The sequence below is a fragment of the Protopterus annectens genome, chromosome 10.part0 (assembly GCF_019279795.1).
Source record: "Protopterus annectens isolate FY-2018-M chromosome 10.part0, PAN1.0, whole genome shotgun sequence".
Taxonomy (NCBI): domain Eukaryota; kingdom Metazoa; phylum Chordata; order Ceratodontiformes; family Protopteridae; genus Protopterus; species Protopterus annectens.
In genome coordinates, this window is record NC_056744.1 from 1,097,052,346 (window position 1) to 1,097,064,248 (window position 11,903).

Consider the following 11,903-nt stretch of genomic DNA (forward strand, 5'->3'; position numbering starts at 1 on the left):
TATTTTTTTAAACAATAAGAAGTATGAAGATAAATGAAAGAAACAAATCTAAGCAGTGATACTCTGCTGGAGAATGGACTTCATTCCATAGGGTATTGATGTACTAAAAGAGCCCAGTATCAATTATATGGCTTCATGGCAGCATAGTAAGGAGCTGTGAAGCTCGGACCTGCAAAGCTGTACTACAACTTAAAAAAAAATCTATTAAAAATACAAGAAAAACTGAAGCACATATGATCACATGACCTCATAATTAGGTAAAACAATCCTTAGACCTGAGCATTAAAAATCAGTTACTGCAAAAAAAAAAAAGAAAAGTTAGATCTTTCAATGCAAGATTTTAGAAGCAGACTTAACTACTTGAAGACATCATTAAAAAGACCAACAGTATGAAAGAAATAATTAAAAATTAACATCTAGTAGTACAATCACTCCACGACTATTGACAAAACAATAAAAAAGGAACAAAAAAACAAAACAAGAAAATATGAACAGCATACCCATAAAAAAACAATAACATCAATAGGTGTACAAAACCATGAACTTCAAGAATAGCAAAAAGTAAAGAAGTTCAAACAAGATTCAAAACAGTGATGCAGGAGGAAATAAAACTAATAAAGTACTGCAACAAAGAATAAAACAACCACCAAAATAATAAATGAGCAAGAAAACATACCGTATGCCATACATACACACACACACACACACACACACACACACACACACATATATATATATATATATATATATATATATATATATATATATATATATATATATATATTATTATGGGCTGGACCTATGCTGCTCCAGTGGTTCAAAACATTGATGGACTTATTAATGATGCAGTTTAAATAATTATAGCTCCTGTTGTTAGCTCCACCATCTTAAACCAGGCAGGTCATAGGCTTTTCAATAAACTGAACCCTCCCCCTAAACAGACCCCTATGATGTAATGGGAGGTGACTACTTTAGACCCACCCACTAAAACCATAATAAAAGGCCTGACTAAACCATTTGTACTCAGCTTTCTAAGTATCGCTCATCTGCTAATAAAGGAACCTACACTATGAATGGAAGTAAGTACTTGTTTTTATTACTTTTCTATAATGAGGGACTAATTTATTACCTCTCACAGGCACCTGGACCCACCCAAAAAAGAAGCACCCCAGGATCACTATATTAAGAATCATCTACCATCGCAGCAGAATCTCCCCAGAGGCTTCTCCTCATACACAGGCAAGTGGATAATACTCTTTATGTTTTAACACCCTCAGAAATGATCACAGCACCTTCAATTAAAAACATGATAGTACACCAGGTAAATAACAGGGAAAATATTCAGGAGAACTGATGCCAAAAGTAAGTATCATTGGCAGCCTATCAAAAAGTTACCCAAGTCGCATCATAAGCAAGAACAACTGTACAAATTCTCACTGAAGATGGACTGGACTAAAAGACATAACATCTACAGCAGGAAACAAATTGGAAACTTTGCATACTACTGGAAAACAACAGAAGAATGAAAAAAATGAGCATACTCTCAAAAAAAAAAAAATGAAACCACACAATATCTGCAAACAACAACCTGCTTCAAAATGACAGCATTGCAAAAATACATCAGTACACCTATGGACAAAAACTATTAAACATAAACTAAAACTACTGAACCTAAAGATAAAATGTAAGCTTTCTACAAATGCTATAAAACATAGATTACAACTTATAATTAAAAAAAAAAAGTTATATATTTTGTTAAAATACTTGAAAATAGAAACCTCTTTTCTCAAATAAGTTTTCACATTCTAAGTCTATGAAACTCATCACAATTTTTATGAAAAAATTGCTACATGAAATCAATGCATTGCAGAAAAATAAACATAAATAAATAAGTAAACAAATAACTAACTAGCTAACTAACGATATTTTATGTCAAACATGAGAATGGCAAACAATAGAAAGTGTTGTATTCTCAATTATTTCTTATAAAAATGTGCAGTTCCATTTTCTAACAACAATCAATAATGCCCTCCTTGGGGAAACACCTGGCCTTTTAGGAGTGGAAAGGCCCTTCCCCTGTAACCTGCTATTTCTCCAGTAATGCCAACTCTGTCAGGTATTATTGCTTTGGTAATGCAGTTTCTGTAGATAGTCTTGTTGTACAGTTTAACTTTCTCTGAAACACATATCACTGTTTGAAACTGGAGCTGAGATTTTTACTTCTACTGAGATTATGTTTTTATTTCTCTGCACACTTAACCTTATTAAGTTCAGAATATCCTCTGAACCTCATGCTTTCTTTTAAGCTAGCTTTAGCTTAATGCTCTCCCAGGTATTGTGCTTTGTCAGTAAGATTATTAACTTAAAATAAGTTAATGATCCATCCAGTACCCAGCTGTTCTGAATCTAAAGTTTCTAAAAGCTTGAATCAGGAAATTTAACACATATTACATAATCTCTGTAACTTCTCACGGTGTACCCACGAGTAAATATCATTTATCAGCAACATTTATGAGATCACTGTCTTTAACAGCAGCTCATGTTGCTAAAAATAAGCTGGGATAATCAGTGTTGATCAGATGAATGAGGACATGGCTGTCAGAAAGACAGGTTACTCAATGACCAAGAAGCAGGGGGGGTGATAATGCTATTATTCTGACAGTGCAGAAACAACAGCTTAAAATGAAAAGGTGCAGGCACCATTTTCTGGGAGGAATGAGGGATGCAGGATGCTTGCATGTTATGTCCAGTACATACTTTACAATTCTAAACATGATATTTTTTTGGTAACTGCTGCTGTCCTAGTAGGTCAATCAGAAATTTAAGATGCCTACAGGAGCTACTCTAATGAGTGGGACAATATTTACATACAGTTCTGCCTTTACTGAGAATTACTGAGCTCTTGTACCTTGAAGCAATAAATTATGTGGAATGGAGATGAAAAATATAGACAAACCAGACAGAAGGACTAAGGAAGCTAACAGGACAAGTATATAAAAACCAAAGGAATACAAAACAAAGAACAATGATTGCAGCTTCATTTTATTATCGATATGACAGTCTGAACAGTGCCTTCTGAAATGAATGATGGAATGAATGAGGGAGACTATTTAAGGTGCAAACACAAGGCATTTTACAAATAGCAATAAAAGAATAAAATAACATAATAATAATAAAAACAATATGGCAAATAACAGTTACCATGCAGGTGCCTATGGGGTAGGCCTTATGAAAGGGCTGATTCTTTACAGATCTCTGAAATGCAGATATGGTGGAATAGTAAGGGCTCATGAGTCTTCAAAGTACTGAGCTTCACATTAGAGGAGTCTGGCCCGAGAAACAGTGATTTACCCAAATGCTCTAGCCTTATGCCTGCAACCATTACTAGTCACTGATGGCTCACAGCGGCTGATGAACCAACTGTGAAGGAAACAACAACTCTTCAAGAAGACAGGGCCTGCATCAGATAAAGCAAGGTACATTAATTCAACAGGTTTGTATATTGATATCCAGGACATCACAACCAAAGTCCAGGACTGTTGTGAATATTATAGGGAGAACATGTCAGGGTACTGGCTGCAGACTTATACACCAACAGTAGGCAGCCAAAGTCAGTGTCCAAATCCATGGTAAGGTGTAAGTGTCACAGGTAAAAGAAATGCATGCTTTGCTGTGCTTATATCATTTTTTTGTATCACATGTGGTCTCCATTTGTATTTTGCTTAATGTAACAGTGGCTAAAAACATATGGTAGAATGCTTATAAACTGATTAGGCAGACCACCAAAACCCAAGATCTGACAAGGCCAATACATATATTTATAGTTTGTAACCTGCAAGCACAAGGTAAGCATGGGTCATGAACACTGGCTAGGTACATGATAACAGTTTTACTGGGTGGAAGGCTGCCCTCCACTGAGGATGCAGAGTTTAGCAGCACTCCACAAAACTTTAAACTCTTCTATGTAAGCTATAGTCTGGTGAAGACAAAATAAACAGTTTTTGTTATATTTATGTTATAACTAGCTGAGTGGATCGGGCTATGTCGCTTTTAAGCTATGACCCAGGACAAATGTACAAACAAACAATAATATTTAAATTCCAATGAGAATATGTAGGAAGTAGGATGCACATAATGACAGTATTAAAATGCAAATTAAATATACTTAGCAAAGGTGACAATTTGAAGCAATAACATCGTGGAAAATGACACTACAAAATTGCACAACTGGAAAATGTTACAATTAGATAATGACTCAGTAGGATGACAAGAAACTATAAATGATAATAGAAATGATTAAAAAGACTGCATATAATCCCAAGTATTAAAAAGGACACTTATGTTCATCCTTCAGCTTGCCTTACATTTAAAAAAATACTTATTAGACTGATCACAGAGTATAATGCCCCACTTGGTATGTACCTGTCTAAATATTTGTCACAACTGCAATGCTTTCTCACTACAAAAACTCAAGGGCCTAAGTTGTAAAAACTACGTACACTGTCTCAAATCTTTGTTTTTCTAATTATAGTCATATAGGTGACTGTGGGGCAATCTGTACCTCAAGTATATAGCTTCAACTGATTCTAAAAGACCAATTACACATTCATAGGTACTTCTGCAAAATAAATAAAACATGTTGGAGGGATAGGTTGTATCAGAGAATACTGTTTCTATGGAACAGTCTTCTATTCCACATAAAGTGAAGTACTTCTCTTGCTTTATTTAAATAAATATGGACAAATGGATGGTAACCAAAATTTCCCCCTCAGGTTAGCTCTTCTGTCTTTCATGGATAGGAAAAACACATAAGTGTCCCAATATATACTTGTATGACCCACCTCTGAGTAAGTGTATGGAAAATATACGGGCTAAAAATTACCATGTGACTGTACAGGTAGGTCTCTTCAGATCCTCACAGATTAATAGCCAAGTAAGTACCTATGAAACTATGAATCTATAAATTGGTTATAGCTGAACATGTGAGAAAGCTGCATTGTGCAGTTTTCATCTGCTGCTTATGTCTGATAAATACCCATGAATAATAGGTGGAAGGACACTTGCTGTTGTATTATATGCACACAGTCTCAGACGGCATTGCTCTGATAATAGCAAAAGGAACAAAATCAAACATTTCCACTGAAGGAAGAGAATTACAGTTATGCAGTGGCACCTGAAATGCAATGATATCTTTGTTAAACTGAGCATTTTAGTGGTGATGAAATGCAGTTATTACAGCGCAAATATCCATTTAAGAAAGTAAGATATGAAACTCAACTTGGCATCACAGCGAGACTTGCAGTAAGTTTTAATATCAAACAATAAAACTAACTCTTTGCCACTGGACATTCTCACATGTACCCTAAGAATGCATTTATTTAACAAACTATATTAAAGGAATAAATTAAAAAAATAAATGATAATATAAATAATAATAATAATACTGTCAGTCTGCAACGATAGTACGAGTAGCACAAACTCACTAAATCGGTGCCCTTCATGTAAATAACCTCAAAAAATCAGCATGCTCATCTGCAGTACATCTCAAAGACATCTCAGTTGAATTGCTTTAGCATGAAGCAACAAATAAAGGCAGATGTACTACCATAGAAAAATACTTGTTTACAAAAAGATGTTTTTAGACCTCTGTGCTAAAAAAAAAAACAATGTTTTGTGACCTGAGTACAGCAGAAAATCATGCCAGCTATTGGTAAATATGAATCACTCGTGGGCTGAAAAGTGAATACTATTTCAGTATCTCAATTATGGACACAAATTTAGGGAAAGTCTCTTAGGGCATTTTACCCTCATGATCCAAGAAAGCTTCCGTGGGATTGCATATAGGTATTAAATAACAAAGCTCCCAGAATGCAGTAGTAAATTCTTCTGGATACTATTAGATGAGTTATATCCATGATTATATGAAGGGCATGAAAGGCATTTATTACTTTAGTACTGGTTTCCATACTTGAATACTTAATGCACATTAAGCATGCTCTAATTAAAAGAATCTCTGACTTGTAACTTTAAGTGTTAAAAAGGACTATCCTTTGGCTTTGCTTATTTTTAAAGCAATTGTACTTTACCTCTCGAGGGAGTTGTATCAAGTAATTTTCATCTGCTGCTAATGTTCGAAGACTGTGAAGATAACCAAAGGTAGGGGGCAAGCTTTCCAACTCATTGCAACTGCAATCAAGTTCTTCTAATAAGGATAAACTAAAGAAAGACAAAAAATATGGCATATGTTTACCATACTGTGTTGACTTGGAGATTTGATACATAACATTTAACCATATTATAGAATAAATAGTCATAAAACCTTTCCTACTATGAGCCTGTAACAAAGGAACATTTATCTTACTGAATGCTTCAAAATTGATATATGTGTCAGCATAGTGAAATATAACTCTGCAGTCCAGCTAATAAGACACGCTTTATAGCACAGACAACTGAACATCTTTCGTTAAACGTATGATCCTTTCCTTCACTTACTAATATAAGGTAAACAAAGTGCCTGGGAGAGATGGCTAACATCACCATCACAGGTATGATGCAGTAATTTAAGTAAGTAATTAGACTCCCTATTGAAATGCATTGATTTGTAATATTAAGTCACAAAGCAATGAAAATGAATGAAAACACAGTAGAACAGCGGATGTCAAACATAGCTTTTCTCCTCTAAGTTGCTTTTTACAAGAGGCAAGCTCACTTGCATCCCCAATGTGGAGGCAAGCCCCCCAAAGTAATATATACTAACTCCAACATCACCAAATCCTTGGAGAAAAGGAAATTGTTCAAGGAACAGCAATCTTGGATTTAATATATGCAAGTCTGCATTTTTGATCATTCAGCATTGGTATTCTGGGACTCATACTAATGAGTCTTGGCATTTCAAATAGTTACCAAATAACTTAGGCTGATAATCATTAGTTAGTCGGATGGTAGCACATACTGTCTCACATATGCAACACAGAACTATGATATAAAAGCAATGAAAAGGCGGTACAATAAGTAAATAAATGAATGGATAAAATAAAAAGTAAAATGATACATTGATCATGGGCTTTTAATAAATATGTGCTTATTTATTTTGTTATTGTATTTTGATTACTGACCTAGCTATCTGGGCCAGATGAATTAACTATGACAATCTTGTGGTATAAAGAAAGTTATAGTTTTACAAGAAAAAAATTTCAAAGACAGTACATGGCAACCCTGGAAAATAAAGAAAAGGGAAATTAACAGAATTAATCTTGGCAGTGAGTTAAGTTCAATGGAAGGCATAAAATATATAATATTATGTACGTTATAACCCAAAGAAAGAAAAGGTACAGTTAGTGGAGTATAGTAAAATGATGGCTATATGTATGTGTGTGTGTGTGTGTGCGTGTGTGTGTGTGTGTGTGTGTGTGTGTGTGTGTGTGTGTGTGTGTGTGTGTGTGTGTGTGTGCATACACACGGGTTCACTTGGAATCTCAAAATACTGAAATGTCGAATTTCAGTATCTTGTGACCAAATTGTTGAATCTGCAGTTGCGCGAAACTGCAGAATCTGGAACTTGGAAATGTCGAACCCATGGTACTGATGGCGCATTAGCTAAGTGTTATTTTTTTTTAAAGGTTTTGGGGAGGGTTTGTGTGTTTGTGAGTGTGATGGGAGTTTTAAGTGTGGGTTAGGGTAGGTAGGTAAGAGTGTGAGTGTGTCAGTGTTGAGAGTGGTGGTGTTTGTATGTATGTGATGTGTGTTTGTGCAAGGGGGGTGTAGAATGTGTGGTGGTGGGTTTTCTGTTTTTCAGTGTTTAGTGTGACCTCGGAGTTAGTATATATAAGTAGCGGGGTGTGGGGGGTGCAGGGGGGCTTGTCCCTCTGCTTATAGGAAGGGTAAGTATGTGTGTTTGTTTTGTTGTGTTTGTGTGTGTTGTTTTGCTTTGTTGTAGTGTTGAGAGGTAGGTGTATTTGTGTTTGTATGTGTGGTGTAGTGTTTTGTTGTTCTCGGTTTTGAATTTCGCGGTTTTGGTTTTTGGTGTTATAGTCTCGAGATACTTAAATTCGATATTTCAATATTTTGAGATTATAAAGTGAATCCATACACACATATGTTTCTTTGTGTGCCTCAGGGGATCAGGTATAAGTGCTGGACTGCATGCTTGCCAAACAGCGCTAGGTGTAGAGAGGTCTACACCAACCATGAGTGGGCTTCAGACCAAGCTCCTTAATGGTCCACTGTTGCGACCCTGCCACATGCTACCACCAGATATCAAACATCTGACAGATGTCCAGAACCTGAGATGTGCACTCTAGAGTGGGAAGACCATGTGGACCCTACTCAACGTGGACCTGTTTGCATGTGCAAGCATAGTGACCAGATGCAGGAGGTGGGTCTCTTATTCCAAGTACCTACAATACACCACTAAATGACTCAAGAGAGTAAACTCTGTGATTAGAATGGTGACTCAGAGGCTTCAGATGATGATTCTGTTATAGGCAGTATATGAACTTCATGATGCATTCCTCAGGGTGGAAAAGGAGATGTCCTTCTAATAGGTTCATAGGTAGGTACTAGCTATTGGCCCTAGGGCTTATATAAGCCTAGCCAAATGGTACCCTGGCTTTTGCCACCCAAGAAATTTATTTTCCTGTGCCTCTGTCAAGCAGAGCCACAGAAGTGATCCTTGGGGTGAATTTTCTATCTCCCATCCAATCATCAAGATTTTTATTGAAGAGTGCTAATGAGGAGCTTTGTTTGATATAGATAGGTAGTTTGTTCCAGAGTATGGGAAGTCTCTGGGACATAAATCTATCTCTCCAGCATGTTCTGTTTATTGTGGTGACAAGGTTTAGGTCCCTAGAGAATGTAGCTCGGAGGGATTGGGATTTCTTTAAGTGGAACATGTCCAACAGCTCTGGGTTTGACATAGCTTTGTATGTTAGGCAGAGATAGCCTCTGAGTAGGTGATATGCGACAGAGTAAAGCTGGAGTTTTTTGAGACAATCTGCATAGGGCATCTGTTTGAGGCCAGTAATCCTCTTTGTGAGGTATTTCTGTGGCCTTTCCAGTTGTTGTAGATGTCTTGTGAGGTACATACCAAAAGAGGCATTGTACTCTATAATGAGTCTAATGAGTGATGGGTAGAGGGGAACAATGACCTCTTTTTTCCTGGATGAGAAACCTTTTGTGATGAGGTGTGCCACGTAGAAGGATTTCCTGATTACTGTGGCAATGTGATTATCAAAGGAAAGACTACTGTCCACCTGTGTCCCAAGGTCTCTTATCACACTTTCGGTGTTAAGTAGACTACCGCCTATGCGGTAGTTCATGGGTACAGAATTTCTACCAGAAGGGATGACAATGCAATTTTTGGCATTGAGCTTGAGGCCATGGCTTTGACACCAGGCATCTGTCTCACTGAGGCCCTTTTGTAGGATGTCCACATCGTTAGGAGATTTGATTATGGCTCCTAGTTTACAGTCATCTGCGAACTTTGTTAGCCAAAGACCTTCTGTGTTAGCCTGTACTTCAGAGAAGTAGATACCAAACAGGAGAGGACCTGGGACTGAACCCTGTGGTACTCCACTTGTCACTGGTCTGAAGTTGGATTTAGAGTCTGCTACTTTCACTGTGTGGGTTCAGTCAGTGAGCCAGTTGGCAACCCACCTTATGACATAGGGATTTATACCTAGTTTAGTGAGTTTGTCTATAATTCCAGAGTAGGGGATGGTGTCGAAAGCCTTGGCGAGATCTAGATAGGCTGTGTGTACTACCTTACTCTCATCTACAGTTTTGGTGACCGCTTCAAAGAAGTCTATCTTAAGGTTCTTCAAGGTTCTTGATGAGTCCAAGAACTGTCTTGGGCTGAAGCCCTTATTAGACAAGGTGGGGTATGTTCAATTGAAGGGGTCAGGGTCTAGCTACATACCAAACTTAATTCAAGAAGATTCAGTTCTGGACTTGACCTGTGCTTGTCCTTCTTGTGATGGTTTCTCTAATGCCTGGGGTTGGAAGGAAGACCCTCACACCTGTTTGTGAAGTGGGTTATCAACAGTTTCTTCCTTTGATCCTGAGTAGTCAGATTGAAGCATTAGCAGTTATCAATATCATATGATGTTTCCTAAGGTATTACAAACAATGTTAGTGCAAGTACTCACTGGCACTCTGACCAGAGTTTGGATACTACCAAAATATTACCTAAGTCTTTTCAAATAAAAAAAAAAAGTATAAAGGGGAGAGTTTGAAACCTTACACTTTTGGTACATAAAGCAGCTTGTCATGCGGGAGCTTTTTTAACATAAGTATAAGCACTGAGTGTATATATAAGTATTTGTGTTTTACACGTATGAAACTTTAATGTCGTGCATTGTTCAATGACTGCAGCAGTCTAGTGGTTATGAGTGATAGGGCACCTATAAGAAGCAACAGCGGGAGCTGTCTGTCGAATCAGGGACAGTGAAGAAGGGTAGGGCGTGTTCATGTGGGTTGAGGCTTTGGAACAAAGATGGAAGGAAGATCAGGGAGAATTTTTAAAGTATTACTTAGAGTCACAATTTAGTACCTTCATGCACTTTATAAAGGGTAAGAAAAATGAAACGTTGACGTCTGGCATTATTGACTGACTAATCATCGGTGATGAGTGAGAAGCAGGGAGAAAAAGAAAGTTTACATTAGGGATGTTCTGTCAACTCAAGGACAGGTTTGAGGTATGTTAGAAAGTATGTGTGTTTGTGTGTGTGTGTGGGGGGGTGAGTGAAAGATGGGGCAGGGTACCAGTGTCAATGTGATGTATGGACTACTAGTGTTGACTACCACAGAAAAGTGCTGATTCACACATGAAGAAATTAAGGGTGATTCACAGACATGTAAAATAAACTGATGATGTGTTCTTTTCTCATCGAGGCTAACATAACACTGAATCACATTTTTTCCTGTTATGAAAACAGTCCATTTTGGCAACACCTGTTACTGGCAGATGTGGGGTTCTTTCTGAATCCCCAGAATTGTATATAGCAAACAGATGTAACCTCAGTACTGGTTCGTGAGGTATACCTCTGCTTGGATATTTTTTTTCCAAGTTTCCCATTAAATTTACCTGTCAGTTTCTAAAGGATAACTACTTTTCCCCCCAAGAGTTTGTCTGTTGCATTTAAAAGGCTTATTGGTCAATAGTTGTTACGAAAGCTTGAATCATTCTTTCATTTAAAAATGCCAGTAACTGACTTGTTTCTAGTGTGCTTGTACAAGTTAATATGTTAGACATGTTTCAAAAACACATATGAAGGTTTCTTTTAGTGATTCACCAAGGTTTTGAATTTTGTTGTTATCCAATCTTTTTCTTTAGATGTTGTTTCCTGTTAATATTTATTTATTTATTTATTTATTGTTTTACATTTTCTAGGGTTTGATTCCTGCATTTACTGCCCTTTTTAACATGTTATCTTAAATTTCTAATGTCATCTGTTTTGATTACAGCATATAGTTATTGTGTACACACATGGTAGATAATATTTCGTTCTTGGCAACTGAAATGTTTTTAATTATTATAGAAACTCTTAACATACTTCACTCCATTTGTTATGCTGTAGTCCCTTATTTTTCTTTCTTTTAGCCATTTTTCTAAGCCTCTGCATAGGATTTTATATTCAACTGGTTAATTTTTTTTCTTGTTGATCTCTTCTATAGCTATTACTTTACTTTTTTCCTCTTAATATGATGTTGAAATATTTGGGTGAATTTCATATTTTCTTTTCATTGTTTCTCTCACTTCTGTATACCTTTTAATTTTTTGCAGCAATGTATGGCATTTTTCTAAATGCCGGAAGTTCTTTGATTTCCTTAGCCATGATTGTGCTCTTAAGCTCCTTCTGTATTAAAGGTATATTTTATCTTAGTGAAGACTTCAAACATTTTCT

At 36.6% G+C, this 11,903-nt stretch overlaps 1 protein-coding gene across 1 annotated transcript in view; it reads right to left on the reverse strand.

Moving 5' to 3' along the window:
- Positions 1-6,163, reverse strand: part of LOC122813494 (leucine-rich repeat-containing protein 7-like) — a 638,320-nt gene extending 632,157 nt beyond the window's left edge. Inside the window, exon 1 of the mRNA XM_044085838.1 lies at positions 6,087-6,163. The gene's annotated coding sequence lies outside the window, so the exon portion shown is untranslated. The remainder of the gene's footprint in view (positions 1-6,086) is intronic.
- Between the last annotated feature and the right edge of the window lie 5,740 nt (positions 6,164-11,903).